Raw genomic sequence first — 17072 nt, 5'->3', positions numbered from 1 at the left:
ACTGCATACCGAACACCCAGGCCTGGGTGCCCTTCCCTCTCCCTTGCCCTTGGCTGGGCTGAGGACAGCTGTCTAAAACCACCATCTGGGATTAGCCTGCACAGAGGGAAGTTGCCTGGGCATAAAATTAAAGATTGGCAAAGCAGGGGTGTCCCATGTGACACCAGCATTCTGTGACCACGGGAAAGCACACCTGTGTCCACAGTGCCATGGGGTGGGCATGACTGAAGGCTACTGGGCTACAGGGGGCAAATAGAGCTGTGCCAGTGTCCACAGTGCCCCCACTTCCCCTACCAAAACTTTCTGGGCTAATCTTGGGAGAAGACAGAGTTTCAGAGACCACACAGTTTATCCGCGAAGAATGAGTGCAAGTTGCCAAAGACTCACTTGCCCAGCCAGGCTCATTGCAGACTTTGGCAGGAGGAAGTGGCCTGGGTGGAGACCTGGAATCCCACTGGGATAATCCCAGCGCTGGCTTAGATAAACTTGAGGGGTTTAGAGAGAGGAGCATCTGGGCTGGTCCAAGCCTTCCTGTCCTCCTTGGAGATGAGGCAGCATGGCTGCTGTGGGCCTAGCCCAGAGATAGTAGACAAGGCTGGGTCTCTTTCCCGCTAGCTTTCCTGGGTCTTGGAGCCCACTGACCATAACAACCTCCTAAACACCCTCTTCCACCCTCTCTCACCACCTTCCTAAGCCCAGGTTGAAACTATCCAAACCCACACCCCAACACAGGACTTAGAGGTGTAAACTTTATGATTTCTAGAACATTTGACATTTTCTTAGCATTGATATTTTTCATCCTGGAACCTAACGTCCTTCTAGACTAGAATTCCCAGCTTCTTTCTCTGCTTCAGCTCACAGGAAAGATGACTCCTGCTGGCAGACACGCCCTTGGGCCACCTCTGAGCTAAAGCCCTAAATTATAATTCTGCCCCTCTTTCTCCCACTTTGTGCTGCCACCAAATCTCACACGTACATCTATTATTGCACTTTACACAGTGTACCTTGGTTATTTGTTTACATAACAGGCTCCCTTGGGGACAAGACCTGTTTTGTGTTTTGTTTTCATCCCAGTGCCCAGCCCAGCATCTAACATGCCATCTTCAGGAGCTGTGTGTCCTGGAGCCCTTCTCACCAGCCAAGATAGGACCTGTTGAAGGAAGATGGAAAAAGTGCTCTGTGAGCGGGGTTGTGAAATAATCGGGATGACGTGAGGGGCTTTCGAAACCCTGGGAAGGAGTACCCACGTGAATTACAGCCCCTTGCTATTCTTGGCCACCAGCGGTTCAGGTTTTGACTCAGGACAGCTGGGGGAACTTGCAGTCAGCTGGGGACAGAGCAGCCTCACCAGCACAGGACTCTGCTGCCCCCTGGTGGCGCCTGGGGCCTCCGGCGAGCTGTGTCTCCAAGGGCCCCAGACAGCAGAAGCTGTCGGGGGAAACTTAACCCCGGCCCTGAAGACTGAGAGTTTTCACTGGAACCCCCATTTCACAGCTGTCCCGGCAATGTTTCTTTACAATATGGTACCAGGAACGCCAAGAACAGGGCTTTAAGTGTTTTTCAACTCAGAGCTTTGCATTTTAGCTCGTGGGTGATCTTCCGTGGCCTCCCTCACTTATCTAAGCCTTAGTTTTCTCAACTGTAAAATGGGGATGATGATATGGATCCTACCTCGTATGGATTATGTAGATTAATGTAGATTAAAGCAGATAATGTGTGAAAATCACTTAACACGGTGCCTGGCACATTGTAAAGACCCAAAGCACTAACTATTGCTATTATTATAACAAAAGAGAATCTTTTTGGTGACCCTCTCTCTCACTCCTGTACCTCTCTCTGTCATCCCCTTTTTCCATGAGACCCTCTCTCCATAAGTCTATCTTCTCCACCCCACCCCTCTCTGCCATCACCTCCCAGTGCTGGCAAAGAATCTTCACCCAAGGAAATAATTATGATGCTCATAGTGGACTAAACATTTGCAAGACCAAACTCAATGACACGTGAAACACTCCAAGCCTGGCCCAGAGACTCCTGGCTGGGCTGGAGAACCTGAATAGAACTGCCACACTCCCCCTCCGACCCAGGCCTGCTCTCTTTGGGAAATCAGATCAGGTGCCGGTGTTGTATACCTTAGGCGGTCTGGAAGCCCAAACCTTGGCCAGTTTGGGGAGGTGGGGTTGAGGTGTTCAGAAGGAGTCAGCTCACTTCACTCATTGCCACCACTCTGAAAAAGAGAATGGAGTTAATTCAGGAAAGGGTGTGTTTTTCTATACGACTTCCCATGCCGTTTTCCCTTTCTTTATACTTGCCCTCATTAAAAAATTTTAACTTATTGTGATGATACAAGTAAATATGTTTATTGTAGAAATGTTGGAACATGCAGGAAAGTATAAAAAAGAAAATTAAAACCACCTATACTACATTCACTCGCTCGGCATATAATTTCTGAGCAGCCACCAGATTCTGGAAATAGAAAGGTGGGTAACAGACCTCATCTCAACCCTCCCAGAAATCACCCTCAGGTAGGGGAATCCCATCACCCCAGACAACCACTCATAATACTCTGATGTGCTTTCTTCAAGTCTTTTTCCTAAATATACCAAAATCTATCCCTAGTTATTTTAAACAACACTGAGCTCATACTGCCTATATCTACACACGCTATTTATAAAAAAAAAATGTTTTAAATCCCTACATGAATTGTTTTAATGGCCAAGTATTCCAACATATATGTGTAATATGATCTAACTAATCTCAGACTCAGTTATTAGCTCATTTCCAACTTTTCACAATTGTAAATAACACTATGATAAAAAAAATCCTTTTAGATAATTTTTCTGATTTCTATGATTATTTCTCTAGGATATTTTCCTAGGAAAAGAATTATTAAATCAAATGAAATAAACATTTGAAACAAAACCAAAAAAAAAACCCCACTGAATCCTGATTATGAAGTAATGCATGCGTTTTGAAAAATAATTGACAAAATACAGAAAAGTACAAAGAAGAAAGTAATGCTCACCTGTAATGCCACTACCTCCAGGTAATCACTGCTAATATTTTTGATACATGCTTTTTATCTGTGCATAAAGGTTTTAAATCTAGTATGACAGTCTTCGTCTTTTAACTAGAATAGTAATTTTTCTGTGCACATATACATATTTCTTCCAAAATGAGATTTTACTGTAAATAGTTTGATTCTGTGCTCTCACCTTTTGATGATATGCTGTGAGTGGTTTTTCCATGTGCATTAATACATTTCTACCACATCATTTGTAATGGCTGCATGGTATTCCACTGCAGTTATATACTACAATTTATTAAATTACTGCTTTATTTTTAAACATTTAGGTTGTATAAATTTTCTGCTGTTAGAAACCATGTTGTGATAAACACTCTTGTATGTGCATCTTTGTGTGTTTTTAGGATTTTAAAAAACTACTTGTCCCTAAAGTTATCTAGTTATCCATTTCAAAAATAAACCCATATATACTGATCCTCCCATGAATATGTTAGGGATAGTATTTTCTTTTGAACTTTTTTTCTATTTCCTGCATTGTCTTTAGTTCCCTTGCACCTGTTCTTCTGCTTTTGTTTGACTCATTTTGCTCTCTTACACATACTAAGGCTTTCCTCAATTATTTGCCAGTCTCTGGCTGTCTGCTCATATTTAAGAGGGTTATAATAAAAAGCCGATTGGAGCTTCCAGATTAATATGTCAAGTTAAATACACGCATCCAACATTGCTCCCTCCTGAAATCCCATACACATTACAGTAAAGAGATTAACGTGGGAAAGGGAGAGAGAGAAACCAAAAGAACGGGAAAACGTGGGCAGGGACCACAGCAACCAAACTGTGGAAGCTGGAAAGCAGATGGGTGAGAAGGGACTGACTTAATGGAGCCCAGGAAGAGCTGATGCCAGAGGTGGGGAAAGCTAAGAACTGCCCCAATCTATGCTACAAAATTCCCAAGACATAGGCCCCTGGAAACCCTGGGATTGAGGGTGCAGGGGGGCCTGAACTGAGGGGATAAGGGGAAAGCTGGCTAAGAGGCGGGGCAGCTCCGTGGTCTCCTCCCTCTTCCTGCAACTCTAGGCAGCTGCACTCCCCCACCTGACTGAGCCCAAGTATCTTCTCTGGCAAGGAGGAAACTGAGGATCTCTGGACCAGAGGCCAGCCGGCACAGGTGAGGGTGTGCGCTCCAGAAGAGAGAGAAATGGTTCTGCCGCACAGTATGCTGAACACTAAGGCCCCAGGCTCTCCCTCCCCACTGGACCCTAAGAGTCACCCAGTCAGACCTTTACCCCCAGGTGGGAGATTTTAGAAAACTTCGAATCTAAGAAGCCAATGAGGAAAGACCTAAAGCCCTTGACACAAACAAATAAACAAACAGAAAGAGAAAAAAGAAAACCTGGGCACAGCAAAGGAAGCCATCAACTAAATGAAAAAGCAACTTACCTAATAGAAGAAAATATTTGCAAATCATATATCTGGTAAGGGGATAATATCCCAAAAACATAAATAACTTGTACAACTCGATAGCCCCCCCCCAAAAAAACCCCACAAACAATCTGATTTAAAAATAATCAGAGGATCTGAATAGACATTTTTCTAAAGAAAGCATACAAATGACCAACAGGTACATGAAAAGATGCTCAACATCACTAATTATCAGAGAAATTCAAATCAAAATACCTCACACCTGTTAGAATGGCTAGGATCAAAAAGATAAAAAATATAAGTGTTGGCGAGGATGTGGAGAAACGGGTACCCTTGTTCACTATTGGTGAGAATGTAAATTTGGCGGCCAAAATGGAAAACAGTACGGAGATTCCTCAAAAAATTAAACACAGAACTATCATATGATCCAGCAATTCCACTTCTGGGTATTTTTCTGAAGGAAACAAAGACACTAGCCCAAAAAGATATCTGAACCCCCATGTTTGTTGCAGCATTATTTACAATAGACAAGCCATAGAAACAACCTAAGTGTCCATGGGTGGATAAATTAATAAAGAAAATATGATATATAGATATAGATATATAGATATAAGTATAGATATATGTTTCAGCCATAAAAAAAAAACAAGGTAATCCTGATACTTGTGACAGAGAAAGACAAATACTGTATGGTCTCATTTATAATATTTGTGGAATCTAAAAAGCAAACAAACAAAAAACACAGACTCACAAATATAGAGAACAAATTGGTGGTTGCCAGAGACAGGGAGTGGGGAGGGGGGTGAAATGGGTGAAAGTGGTCAAAGGCACACATTTCTGGTTATAAAATAAATAACTCATGAGGATGTAATGTACAGCATGATGACTATAGTTAATAATACTGTATTGTGTATTTGACAGCTGCTAAGAAAGTAGATCTTGAAAGTTCTCATCACAAGAAAAAAGATTTGTAATTCTGTGTGGTGACGGATATTAACTAGACTGATTTTGGTGAACATTTCACAATATATACATATATATGAAATCATCATGTTGCACTCCTAAAACTAATATAATGTTATGTGTCAATTATATCTCAAGTTTAAAAAATCAACACATGAAAAAGAAAACAACCTGGGAACAGGCACTATGTGTGTGAGGGGAGGACTATTACTAATGTTAATAGTATTCATTTAACATCTTCAGAGATATGAGAAGAGCTACTGTATCCATCAAATAGGAAGAGATTGCTTTTTTTAAAAAGCATTAAGATTATTTTTAGAAGCTTTTAAAAGTGAAAAACATCATAGCAGCAATGAAAAACTCAACAGGAAAAAAAAAATTGAGGAAAGGAGAAGAAAAAGCAAATAGACGGAAAATCAGAGGAACCGGAACAGGAAGTCCAACATCCAAGTCACTCTTTCTGAGTTTCAGAAAGAGATCAGCAATAAACAAAAGGAAGGGATCAATACAGAAACAATTTAATAAAAGTACACAAGACTAAAGGATGTACATTTCCAGACTGAAAAGGCCTATTTGTGCCCAGAAAAAATAGATAAAAATGGACCCACACCAAGGCGTACTATTGTGACATTTCGGAACACTGGGGGTTAAGATTTGAGAAGCTTCAGGGAGGAAAAATAGAACAAGTCAACACGGATTGGAATCAGAATGGTTTCTGACTGCTCAACAGCAACCTTAAGCAAGAAGACATCAAAGCAATTTTGCAAGAAAAACTATTTCCAATCTAGGCTTCTAAGCCCAGCAAACTCTCAATCAATTGGGGAGGGAAAAAAATATTTTCAGGCACGTGAAGTCCCAGAATACTTACCTGGGGTACATCCGTTCTCCAGAAGCGATTAGAGGATGTGCTGTACCACAGCAAGAGAGAAAATCCAGAAGGAGGGAGGCAGGAAATCAGGTGACAGGTGTTCTCAGGTAGGAGTAAGGCAGTCTAAGAGTTGTAGCCCAGTATGATGGGGATGGGGAAGGAGGAAGGGAAATGAGCACTTGATGCAGAGGACAAGGGGTGCCTACTAGACGCAGGCATGGTGAAGGCTGCCATCACCAAGATGCTCACTGCCTTACACCATCTGTTTCACCTGAGGACAGAATGGTGCCTGGGGAGTCTGGCCCAAGCTCAGCTGCTTGTCTGAACTTGGCTGGCCATGACCATGTGCTGATGAAGTTCCCATTCTCTCCTCCAGGAGAGGTTCAGCTGAGGACCCTCATTTCACTCCCCCACTGTTCCACTCAGACCTGCTCCTGGCAGCTGGGGGTCAGCCACAGTGAGCAGCCATCCTCTGATCACATCGCTGCTGGAAATCCACCTTGGTCCACACAGCAGCCCAGCCAAATCCCCTCTCTGTGGTGGCCCTGAGTTTTCAAGGTCCACTCATGACCTCACCGGATGATTTCTCCAAAGGGCCTCTGGGAAACTCTCAGAGAGGCTGAGGCAGGCTTTAGGCTTTGTTCAGCTGCGCCTGTCCTAGGAGCTTTCGCTCAATGGTGCAAATGGCCCTCTCCTCACACAGCGAGGTGTGAGCTGGCTGCTCTGTGTTCATTAACAATATGTTGCTTAGGTGGGAAGAGCTATATTGGGGGCTAAACTATAGAGAAAGGCAAGAGAATGATCAAGACAAAGGTCCGGACAGTGGTACAAAGGTGAGGGGTGGGATGCCACACAGAGGGAACCCAAGGGATTCGAAGGTACTGGGGAATGTTCTGTCCTTTCACCTGCCACTCAGGTCGCTGTTGGTGCATTTTATTGTCACTCTTGAAACTGTACATATATGAGGTACAATTTAAAAAATTAAAAACAAACAAATGCGGTGAATGCTGCTGCCCAGTGCCATCCAACGGAAAAGCAGGGATCTTCAATACAGGAAGTGGAGCAAGGAACCTTAGTAACAGTGTTTGACAAGTTTCAACTTGTTTAGTGCAGTCAGTCAGGTGTGAGCTACAGCTGAGAGAAGATGTGTTTTAAAGTGTGCTGTAAATGATGGATCATGAACAACACATTAACATGAAATGGGAAAACAGTTTCATCCTCCATTATGACAACACTCCGTGTCACACATCACTTCTGATATACAACAATTTCTGTCAAATAAAAACATTACGGTGTGTCTTCATCCACCTTATTCACTGGATCTGGCACCATGCGAATTCTGGCTCTTCTCCAAGTCAAAATGACCATGAAAGGTAAACATTTTGAATTTAGTCACAACATCGAGGCAGCAATGACAGCACAACTAGACACTCATGAAAGAGGACTTCCAGAACTGCTTCAGAAAGTGGCAAGCATGATGGGATGAGTGTGTCTGAAGCGAGGGAGAGTATTTTGAGGGGGATTAATGGCAATGTGCCTTTTATTGTAATAAATTTATTTTTATTTAAACATTCACCATATTGTTTGACCACATCTCATACAGTTTATGCTTTCTGTATATATGACATTTCACAATTTTAAAAAGTTTAAGCTAATTGGACACTCTGTTAGTGGGGGAGATCAGGGCTTGTCAACTCTGCAGTTCACTCATACCTTTCTGTACCTGTTGGATTTTTTTTCTTAACTAAATTCTGTGAGTTGTCAGCTCTGTGACTTAGACAGTGGGCCCATTCCAGGAGTTCCTGAATCTGGGAGCAGTGGCCAGTATGTACTCCACACCCTGATGAACCAGCACCTTCTGGGGTCAGACACCTCCTCCTTGGGGCAACCCAGGGCTCTCAGGCACCTCAGGCTCTGAAAGGGCAACAGCCCATCTGGACATACAGTAATTCTGCATGGGAGTGCAGAGGGGCCTGAAACAAAATGCTTTGGGTAATTCTTTCACCCTGTGGCTCCTGGGTTTTATGTAAATGCTACAGCAAATACCAACTTAGACATGGAAAATTTTGATATATCTTGATTTAGGGAACATCTATTATTTTTGCTACCCAGTATCAACTCATTCTTCTGGAATGTGTGCTCTAATATCCCTCTGGGATCAACCTCCTCTCCGATCCGGTGTCATTGACCCCACCCTTTGCTCTAGGGCCATGAGCAGCACAATCCAGGCTGGGACAATCAGAACCCTGAATTCCCTGGCTCTGGAATTAGTTCAGGCAAAGAAAGAAACATGACCCAGTGGAAACAATGATAATTCTACTGAGATTCCTAGGAGTTCTTTCCTAGGAATGCCCTTACTAGCTCACACAAATGAACTGGTGCTAAAGCTGAGGCAGCCATCTTACCTCCGGGGGAAGGCCTGTCTGATGAGAAACAGGGAATGGAAGAAGAAAACTAGTTCCTGGGATATCATCCGGGCAGACATCACTGCACTTCTCCACTGGATTGTCTACATATTTCATATCCACTTCCAGGCCTCCCATTCATTTCTCAACCTAAACTAAAGGAACTTTTTTTTCTATCACTCGAGCAAAAACTACACATGTCAAATCCAGGGTCACTTTTCTGCTTCATTAGAACACACCTCTTCGCAGCCTTTTTTAGGAAGCCCACGCTCTCTTGGGGTCTATGGTACATACCCCACATGGTCCCTCCCATCTCTCTGGCTTCTCCTCTTCTGTTTGGACACCCAGATTTGTATCCAACCCAAACTTCTTTTCCAAGCTCCAGAATATTTGCATAATTCAATTGCCATACTTGCGCATGCCCAACTCCAAATCTTCCATTCTAGCTCCACTCAAAACTTCTTTCACACCCAGTGTTCTCCTTAGCAAATGGGACCACCAACTAGCCAGATGCTTATAAACCACAAACCTGGGAGCTATCTAGACTCTTTCCTCTCTACATGTAATTCATCAGGAAGACCTACCACTTTGACTTCGAAAACTTATCTTGAATTCATTTATTTCTCTCCTTCTTCACTTTCATGACCTATAATGGTCATTAATGTGGTCCAGCTTTTCTCTTCCAGGGTGCATGATAGGATGGCACTTCCCCACCCCATCTGAAGTTAGGCATGCCCATGTGACTGTCTTGGCCAACAGCATGTGAGAGGAAGAGACATCTGTCACTTCTGGTGGGGAATTGTAAGAACCAATACACTTCCCTTCCTCCTGCCATGGGGGTTATAGAAACTGTATTGAGATGGGGACCCTGTCAGCCTGGATCCCTGAATTATTAAAATGAGAAGAGCCCCTTGGCTGACCCACAAAAAAACTAAGTATGAAGAAAAATAATTAATGTTAAACCATTGATGTTAGGGACTGTTTGTTACTGCAGCACAACCTAACCCACCCTGTCTCAGACACTAACATAGTCCAAGTCACCCAAACTGCTCCAATAGCCACCTACCTCGACCTTTCTCTCCCTCCACATAACAGTCAGAGTAACCTTTTTACAATGTAAATCAGACTCCATCACTCTCTCTTAAAACCTTTTGGCAGCTTCCCATTATACCTGGAAGAAAATTCAAACTTATTCCTATAGTATAAAAGGCCCTGCACAATGTTAGCCCTGCCTGTCATTCTGACCTGGTCTCCCACCCTGTCTTCCTCACTCATTACAGTCCAGTAATTGGGCCCTTTGCTGACTCAGAGCTTTCACATATGCTGTTCCCTCTTCCTAGAACACTTTCCCACACTATTCACACAGCTGGCTCTTGCCCATCTGCTCATCCTTTGAGCCTCAGCTTAAATGACACCTCCTCAGGGAGGCCCCCCACCACTACACCTTGTTCATTTCCTTATTAGCTCTTACCACAAGTTGGCATTGCGTTTGTTTTTTCATGTTTATTTACTTGATTAATCACTAAATTGTACTCTATGGGGGCCCCATCAGCCCTCAATAACTATTTATTGAATGGAGGAATGACTGAATGAGAAGGTCTGCAAAGGGTAATGCACTAAGCACATGTAAAGCTGTGGTGATGACGAGGCTGGTAAATATCACTGACCAACTGACCAATCAACCTCACTCTGCAGGATGGCTCCTTTCTGGTGACAGGGGCCGTACTCCTCTCGAGGTCTTTTATTCCCCTCAGAAGTTAAAATGCATCTGAAATACTAGGGCTTCTCCAGAGGGCCAGGCTTGGACTCTGTGCTCCCTTCCCACTCTGACAGCTCACCAGGTGACAGCCCAGGCTGGAGCAGGTCCAGCCAGCCCCAAGGAGCAAGGAGTGGGCAGTCAGCTCCAGTAGGGAGGCAGCGAGCTGCTGCCGTCATGGAGAGAATGGCCTGGCCAGCTTTCTAGAAATAGACCAAGGTCAAGGTGGGGTGCTTCCGTCCCCTGCAGATGGAGAAGTCTGGGAAGACTCCAATCCCGGATTTCCCTCCACCCCACTACTGGGATCCTTGACCTGGTCAGGAGCTCCCTGATTTTCAACCACCTCTCCATAGACCCCTTCATTCATCACTGCTTTCAAAGAACCCCCAGGCTTCCAACCCCCTCGCTTTCCACCACACTTCTGAGGCGGAGAGGGCAGGCCTTATTCCATCTCACAGGTAGGACCCTGTGGCTCAGGGAAGTCAAGGGTTTCTCCCAACGTCACATGGTGAATTGACTGGTGAACTGGAACTCAAGTGTAGAGACTTATCCCAGAGTCAGAGCTTCAATCCAACCAAACCTTCCACACGGGGGATGTGCTTAACGGAGTCCCACAGCCTCTGCCCTAGAACCAATCTCATCTAGATGTCACTTGCTCTTAGGGGATCTTTGCCCTATGGACTCTGACCCTATTTCCTGGCATTGGGAGAGCAGTTTAGCATCTTCAGCTGCCAGCCTCAGCTGATTTCCCCAGAACCCAGCTCTTTTCTGCCTGAATCCACAGCATCCACTTTCACCTCTGGTCCTAGATACTCTGACTGCTTGGCCAGCTCACTCCGCCAGACCTCCTAGCTGGCCTGACCATCCAAACCACTATTTTCACACCCACAAAATACTCCCGCCTCTACCGAGAAAGGCCGAGGACTTTGAGGGGGCCTAGCTGCCAGCTGCATCAGCCATTTGTTTGAGTCGGGCTCCCAGACTCCCTCTTCTTGGAGCTCCCCACAGTTCTGAGAGGAAAGAGCAGGAGCATGAATAAGGCAGACCGGAAGCACTGGCTGGAGGACGGTGCGGGAAAGGGAACTTAGAAGGAACCTGGGCAGCACAGGCGGCTGGGGGAAGGGAGGGAAGGGCTCACAAAAGCAGGTAGCTGTCCCTCAGAATAGGACAGAACAGGGAGGCACCTAGTAGGAGTCTACGAATCAGATTACAACGGACAAAAAAAGATACTGTATTTGCCGGCGTATAAGACGATTTTTTGGCCCTGAAAAATATGCCTCCAAGTGGGGGGTCGTCTTATACGCCAGGTACACTTCAGATAGACTGCCCATAGTGCTTGCCCCATGCCATAGTGGCCTCCCGATGCCTGCCCACTTCATTCCACATACCGTTCAGGCATCAGCAGCGCTGCTGGGTGTATGGTCGGCTGTGTGCGATTTTGCGAGTGTGGTAAATTCGGGTTACCGTATATTTCTTTACATATGCATTGAAGATTCGCGATTTTGCGCTATCATGGTGCCTGTTAGAATGTTGAAGAGCTCGCACTTGCGCACTAGTGAGGTCCCAGGGAGATGCTGATGCAAGGGTGGACCAGACTGCTATAGTGACAGGGCGGGCAAACAGGGAGCAGGGACCAATCAAATCAGGCTTTGTATACAGCCAACAGCCAACCACAATACTGCACCATTGTACAGTACAGCATAGAAAATGTCGACCAGTCAAACCCCTATCATCCCTATCATGGCACCAGCCAAAAGAAAGAAGTATGATGCAAATTTTAAACTGAAAGTTATAAACTTTGCTAAGGAAAATAATAATTGTGCTGCTGCAAGACAATATGGAGTAACAGAAAAGATGGTTCGGGACTGGAAATCAAATGAGAAAGCATTAAAGAGTATGCCAAGGGGTAAGTGTGCATTAAGAAGAGGCACCCCACACTGGCCAGAACTCGAAAAACATGTAGCAGACATGGTGGCTCAACATCGCCAAAACGGTTATGTGGTGACACGAAATACAATACGCTTGTTTGCACTTCAGTGGGCCAAATCAAATCTGATATTGTTTTACCTTTTATTTGGTGTGTGGAAGGTGTGCGGAAGAGGGGGTAGTCTTATACGGCGAGTATATAACAAACTCTGTATTTTGAGTGGAAATGTTAGGGGGTCGTCTTATACGCCCAGTCGTCTTATACGCCGGCAAATACGGTATAGGAATTAGGAAAGAATGAAAGGTGGAATTTGGGGGAAGGGGAAAGAAATACAGTGTTTGTATTTAGAAGACATCCAATAGATCCAAGTAAAAGCTGGTTGAATGTCCTGGAGTAGACAGCCTTCAGAACCTAAACTACCCGTACTTTGCAAGCATGCCAGGGTTCTAGGCACATAGGCCCTACAAGCGCCCTGAGCAACTCAAGAGTGCCCCTTCACATTGCAGTGATTGTGAACTTGGACACTTATGACAGTTCTCTGGCAGGTGGCAGTCAGTTAAAAGGGCATCTTTGCTGATTTTGTTGGGCTAGTGGTAGGGCTTCAAAGAGGTACTTCTAGGAAGCTTGAAATCAACTTTTTCTCTCCAGAAGGCAAAATACCTCTAGTGTGAACTTGCATATTCTACTCATTTGCATGACAGCCCTTTCTTCCTAGAGCAGCGGTTCTCAACCTTCCTAATGCCGTGACCCCTTAATACAGTTCCTCATGTTGTGGTGACCCCCCACCATAAAATTACTTTCATTGCTACTCTATAACTGTAATTTTGCTGCTGTTATGAATCATAATGTAAATATCTTTTTGTTTTCCGATGGTCTTAGGCGACCCCTGTGAAAGGGTCGTTTGACCCCCAAAGGGGTCGCGACCCACAGGTTGAGAACCGCTGTCCTAGCGTATGCGAAGGTTGAAATGAGGTAACATCCATTCTTAATTACATAAGTCCAAATTAAGAAAGATAGATTTTATCTCATATGCTTTGGGGGTGTTGGGGAATGGGGACTGTATCCCATAACACTGTGCTGTCAACAGCACTGATAATTCCTAGGCCTTGTTTTAAACCATATATGAATTTGGAGATTATGTGACAATTCCTATTTTGCATGTCTGAACACGAAAAGCATTCACAAACTTTTCTCGAGTTGTTTTCCTAGCTGCCATCATGTCCAAACAACATACCTATTTCTCACTTTAATTGAGCATTGGCTGTTAATACCCATTCATGTCTAACACGCCAGGCTTTAATAGGCATGCTCTGAAAAGAGTGTTCTCGGTCATTAATATACTCATGTACACTGAGAATCACCCAAAACAGATGTAGCAGGCAATGTTTCCCAAACATATTTGACCACTGCAAAGGTAAGGGTCTCCAACGAGCTGAAGAGAAGCTTTGTACATAGACCAGAGATTAAAGCATTAAATGAAGGAATGACTGAGGAGGCAGATTTATGTGGCAGAGGCCAGGTGTCTACAGGCTGTCACTGGGAGTCCTGTGTCACCAGCCACGGTGACCATCCATTTGCTTCCTGACCTGCAGTTTCTGGACAGCATGAAGTCCTTTCTCTGGAAATTTCTTGAAGATGTTGTCTGGAAAGTAAATAGCAAATAGGATTGTTTGCTGTCTTTATACTAAGTAAGAGGGAGCATTTCTCAGGGGACCCAACTCTCAGCTGCACTTCCTCTGGCCCTGTTCACTGGGAAGTCCAGTGATGAACCCCACTGTGTCAGCTCACCACCACCAACACTCTTATCTAGGGCTGGAAACTGCTTCCCACCACCCCCTTCCTCATATTCTCCCAGGTTAGACTTTGCTGATAAGAGGATCGAATGCACGATTTAGAAAGCAGAAGTGAAGCATTTTTCTCAGGGGCTTGTGAGAACAAGCATGGAAGCTTCATCAGATACAAGCACATCACAGAACTCTGAGAACTCCCACTTCCTGTCAGTTTCTCCCCTCACACTCCAGGCTTCAAGCTAAGGTCTTCATGATTCAGAATGGCTTTCTTTTCCTGACCTACCTTGACGGCTGCCACTACCCTCAGGATGCTCTGGGCTCCAGCTTCCACTCAACCCTTAGCCTCACATTGGCCTTCTTCTGACTCCATTCCCATTCCCTGCTCAGCACTGACCCACACAGAGTTCAGCCCCCTTCTTAGAGCTCCTCAGGACTTTGTGTGTGCAGTGCACTTCACAAAACACTTAGAGATAACCAGAGTTTGCCTCACACCAGCACAAATGAGATGATGGAATGTCAGACACAATGATTCTTTTTTTTTTTTTAAGATTTTATTGGGGAATTGAGGAAGGGAACAGTGTTGGGGAATTGGGAAAGGGGAACATTGTGTTTTTCCAGGACCCATCAGCTCCAAGTCAAGTGGTTGTCCTTCAATCTTAGCTGTGGAGGGTGCAAGCTCAGCTCCAAGTCCAGTTGCTACTTTCAATCTAGTTGCTGGGGGCGCAGCCCACCATCCCATGCGGGAGTCCAACAGGCAACCTTGTTGTTCAGAGCTCGCACTCTAACCAACTGAGCCACCCAGCCGCCCTAGACACAATGATTCTTAAAAGTTGTTCCAGGGGCCGGCCAAGTGGCTCAGTTGGTTAAGAGCTCGCTCAAGAGTTTGAGCTCTGAGCAACAGCGGTTAGATTCCCGGCCCGAGCTGAGCTGCCGCTGAGCTGCCAACAGATGGCAGGATGGCTCAGCTAAAAAAAAAAAAAAAAAAGTTGTTCCAGCCTTCTTTTCCACCCTTATTCAGTCTCAGTCCTGCTTCATGAGCTCTGCTAAAACAAGTCACCTACTCTAGGTTAGAAGCATCAATAGAGTAAAGACCTGCCAGACACCTTGAAGCTTCCAACTTTCCTTTCTCCATCACCACCAGCCTCCATACAAGACAGGATTACTATAGAGAGTGGTTTTTCCCACCACCCCAACCTCATCCTCCCCTAGAAGGAAAAGGCTGTTATACTTTCTATTCCTTTCATTCATTTTCTCCCATTCTCCTAGAGTTTGTCCTCAAATTATATTACTGATTATGAAAGATTGTATTTTAGGGTGGTGCGTGTGTGCTTGTTACCAAGTGCTACATAAAGAATTACCTCAAGGGCCGGCCAAGTGGCACGATGGTTAAGAACTGGCTTGGGATGCCAGAGGTCCCTGGTTCGGATCCCACATATGAGGGCCAGTGACACTGCCCTCCACAGCTAAGATGCTGAACAACAGCTCAACCTGGAGCTGGGCTGCCGTGAGTCGCCGGCGACGGCATAGGCTGCAGCCCCTGTGGCAGTGGGTTGCCATGGGCTACTGTGTGTAGCCAGCAGCCAGCGTGAGCGGCCAGCAGCCACAGTGAGCGGCCAGCAGCCGCAGTGAGCGGCCAGCAGCCGCTGTGAGCGGCCATCCAGAAGCCGGCGACTGATCTGCCTTGCCTGGGAAGAGCGCAATGAAGGTGCCTACTTGGGCCAGTGAAGCAACGTCCTCCACAGCTAGACTGAAGAACAAAACGACAGCAAATTGTCTGTTCCCCTTCTCCCAATTCCCCAGAGCTGTTCCCATCCCCCCAATTCCCCAATAAAAGTCTTTAAAATAAAAAAAATAATAAAGAATTACCTCAAAACTTAACTGCTTAAAACAATAAGCTTTTATTATCTCACCATTTCTGTGAGTCAGGAATTAAAGAGAGACTAAGTTGGATGGTTCTGGCTCAGGGATTCCCATGAGGTCGCAGTCAAGATGGCAGGCAGGACTGCAGTCATCTGAGGACTTGCCTGGGGCTAGAGGATCTGTGTCCAAGATGGCACCTTCACAAAGCTGTTGGCAAAAGGCCTCAGACCTTCACCACATGGCCTCTCCATAAAGCTGCTTGACTGTCCTCACAGACATGTCAGCTAACTTTCCCCAGAGTAAGTGATCCAAGAGCAAGGGCATTTATGATTTAGTCTCAGAAGTCACTAACCATCAGTTCCCCCATATTCTATTCATTACAAATGAGTCACTAAGTCAGCCCATACTCAAGGGGAAAGGAATTAAGCTTTACTCTTTAAAGAGGGGAGTATCAAGGAATTTGTGGGCATACTTTAAAACCACCAAAATGTGAAAAAAGTGCAGGATAAAGAGTCAAAATGCCTATGTTCTAATTTTACTTCTAAATGCTGAGGGACTTGAACACATCCCTTCATCTCTCTAGATCTGTTTCCCCATCTGCAAAATGAGAAGACAGACTTCAGTGACCACGAAAGTTTCATTTTCAATTAGTATGTGTCTTAGTGTTTCAGCACTCGATACTCTAGGCCTTAACCCCATACCTCAAGCAGTCATTCCCTCCCTTCTCCTTCCCCTCCCTCTCAGCAAGCCTCACTGCCACTTGGCCCCAGGTTTGGCCACCACCCATCAGCACCCAAGCCATACCCAAGTTCATCAGCATCTCTAGGGTGGGACACAGGCATCAGCAGGTTTTACAGCTCCCCAGTGATCCTAACATGCAGCCATGGTAGAGGACCATAGCTCTAACTGCTCTATGAGAACACTCAGTAGGGAACCTTTTTAACAAATAAAATAACATTGCATGTGACTACTGATTTGTCTCTCTCGTTTTTCTTCTTTTTTTAATGTATATGCACTTTGAGGGATCTTACACTGCTTAGAGCTCAGTTACTTAAATTACAT

The 17072-nt window shown here is 45.1% G+C and overlaps 1 long non-coding RNA gene across 1 annotated transcript; it reads right to left on the bottom strand.

Annotated features, from left to right (window-relative positions):
- Positions 1–14513, bottom strand: LOC109371324 (uncharacterized). The gene is made up of 4 exons (XR_002121855.1): positions 14434–14513; positions 13947–14002; positions 2130–2224; positions 1–1150 (listed from the first exon to the last, which is right to left on the bottom strand). It is a non-coding gene; the product is annotated as an uncharacterized LOC109371324 (long non-coding RNA).
- Positions 14514–17072: the final 2559 nt, after the last annotated feature.

Source organism: Hipposideros armiger, unplaced genomic scaffold (assembly GCF_001890085.2).
Source record: "Hipposideros armiger isolate ML-2016 unplaced genomic scaffold, ASM189008v1 scaffold_561, whole genome shotgun sequence".
NCBI lineage: Eukaryota > Metazoa > Chordata > Mammalia > Chiroptera > Hipposideridae > Hipposideros > Hipposideros armiger.
This window is presented reverse-complemented; position numbering and strand designations above follow the sequence as displayed.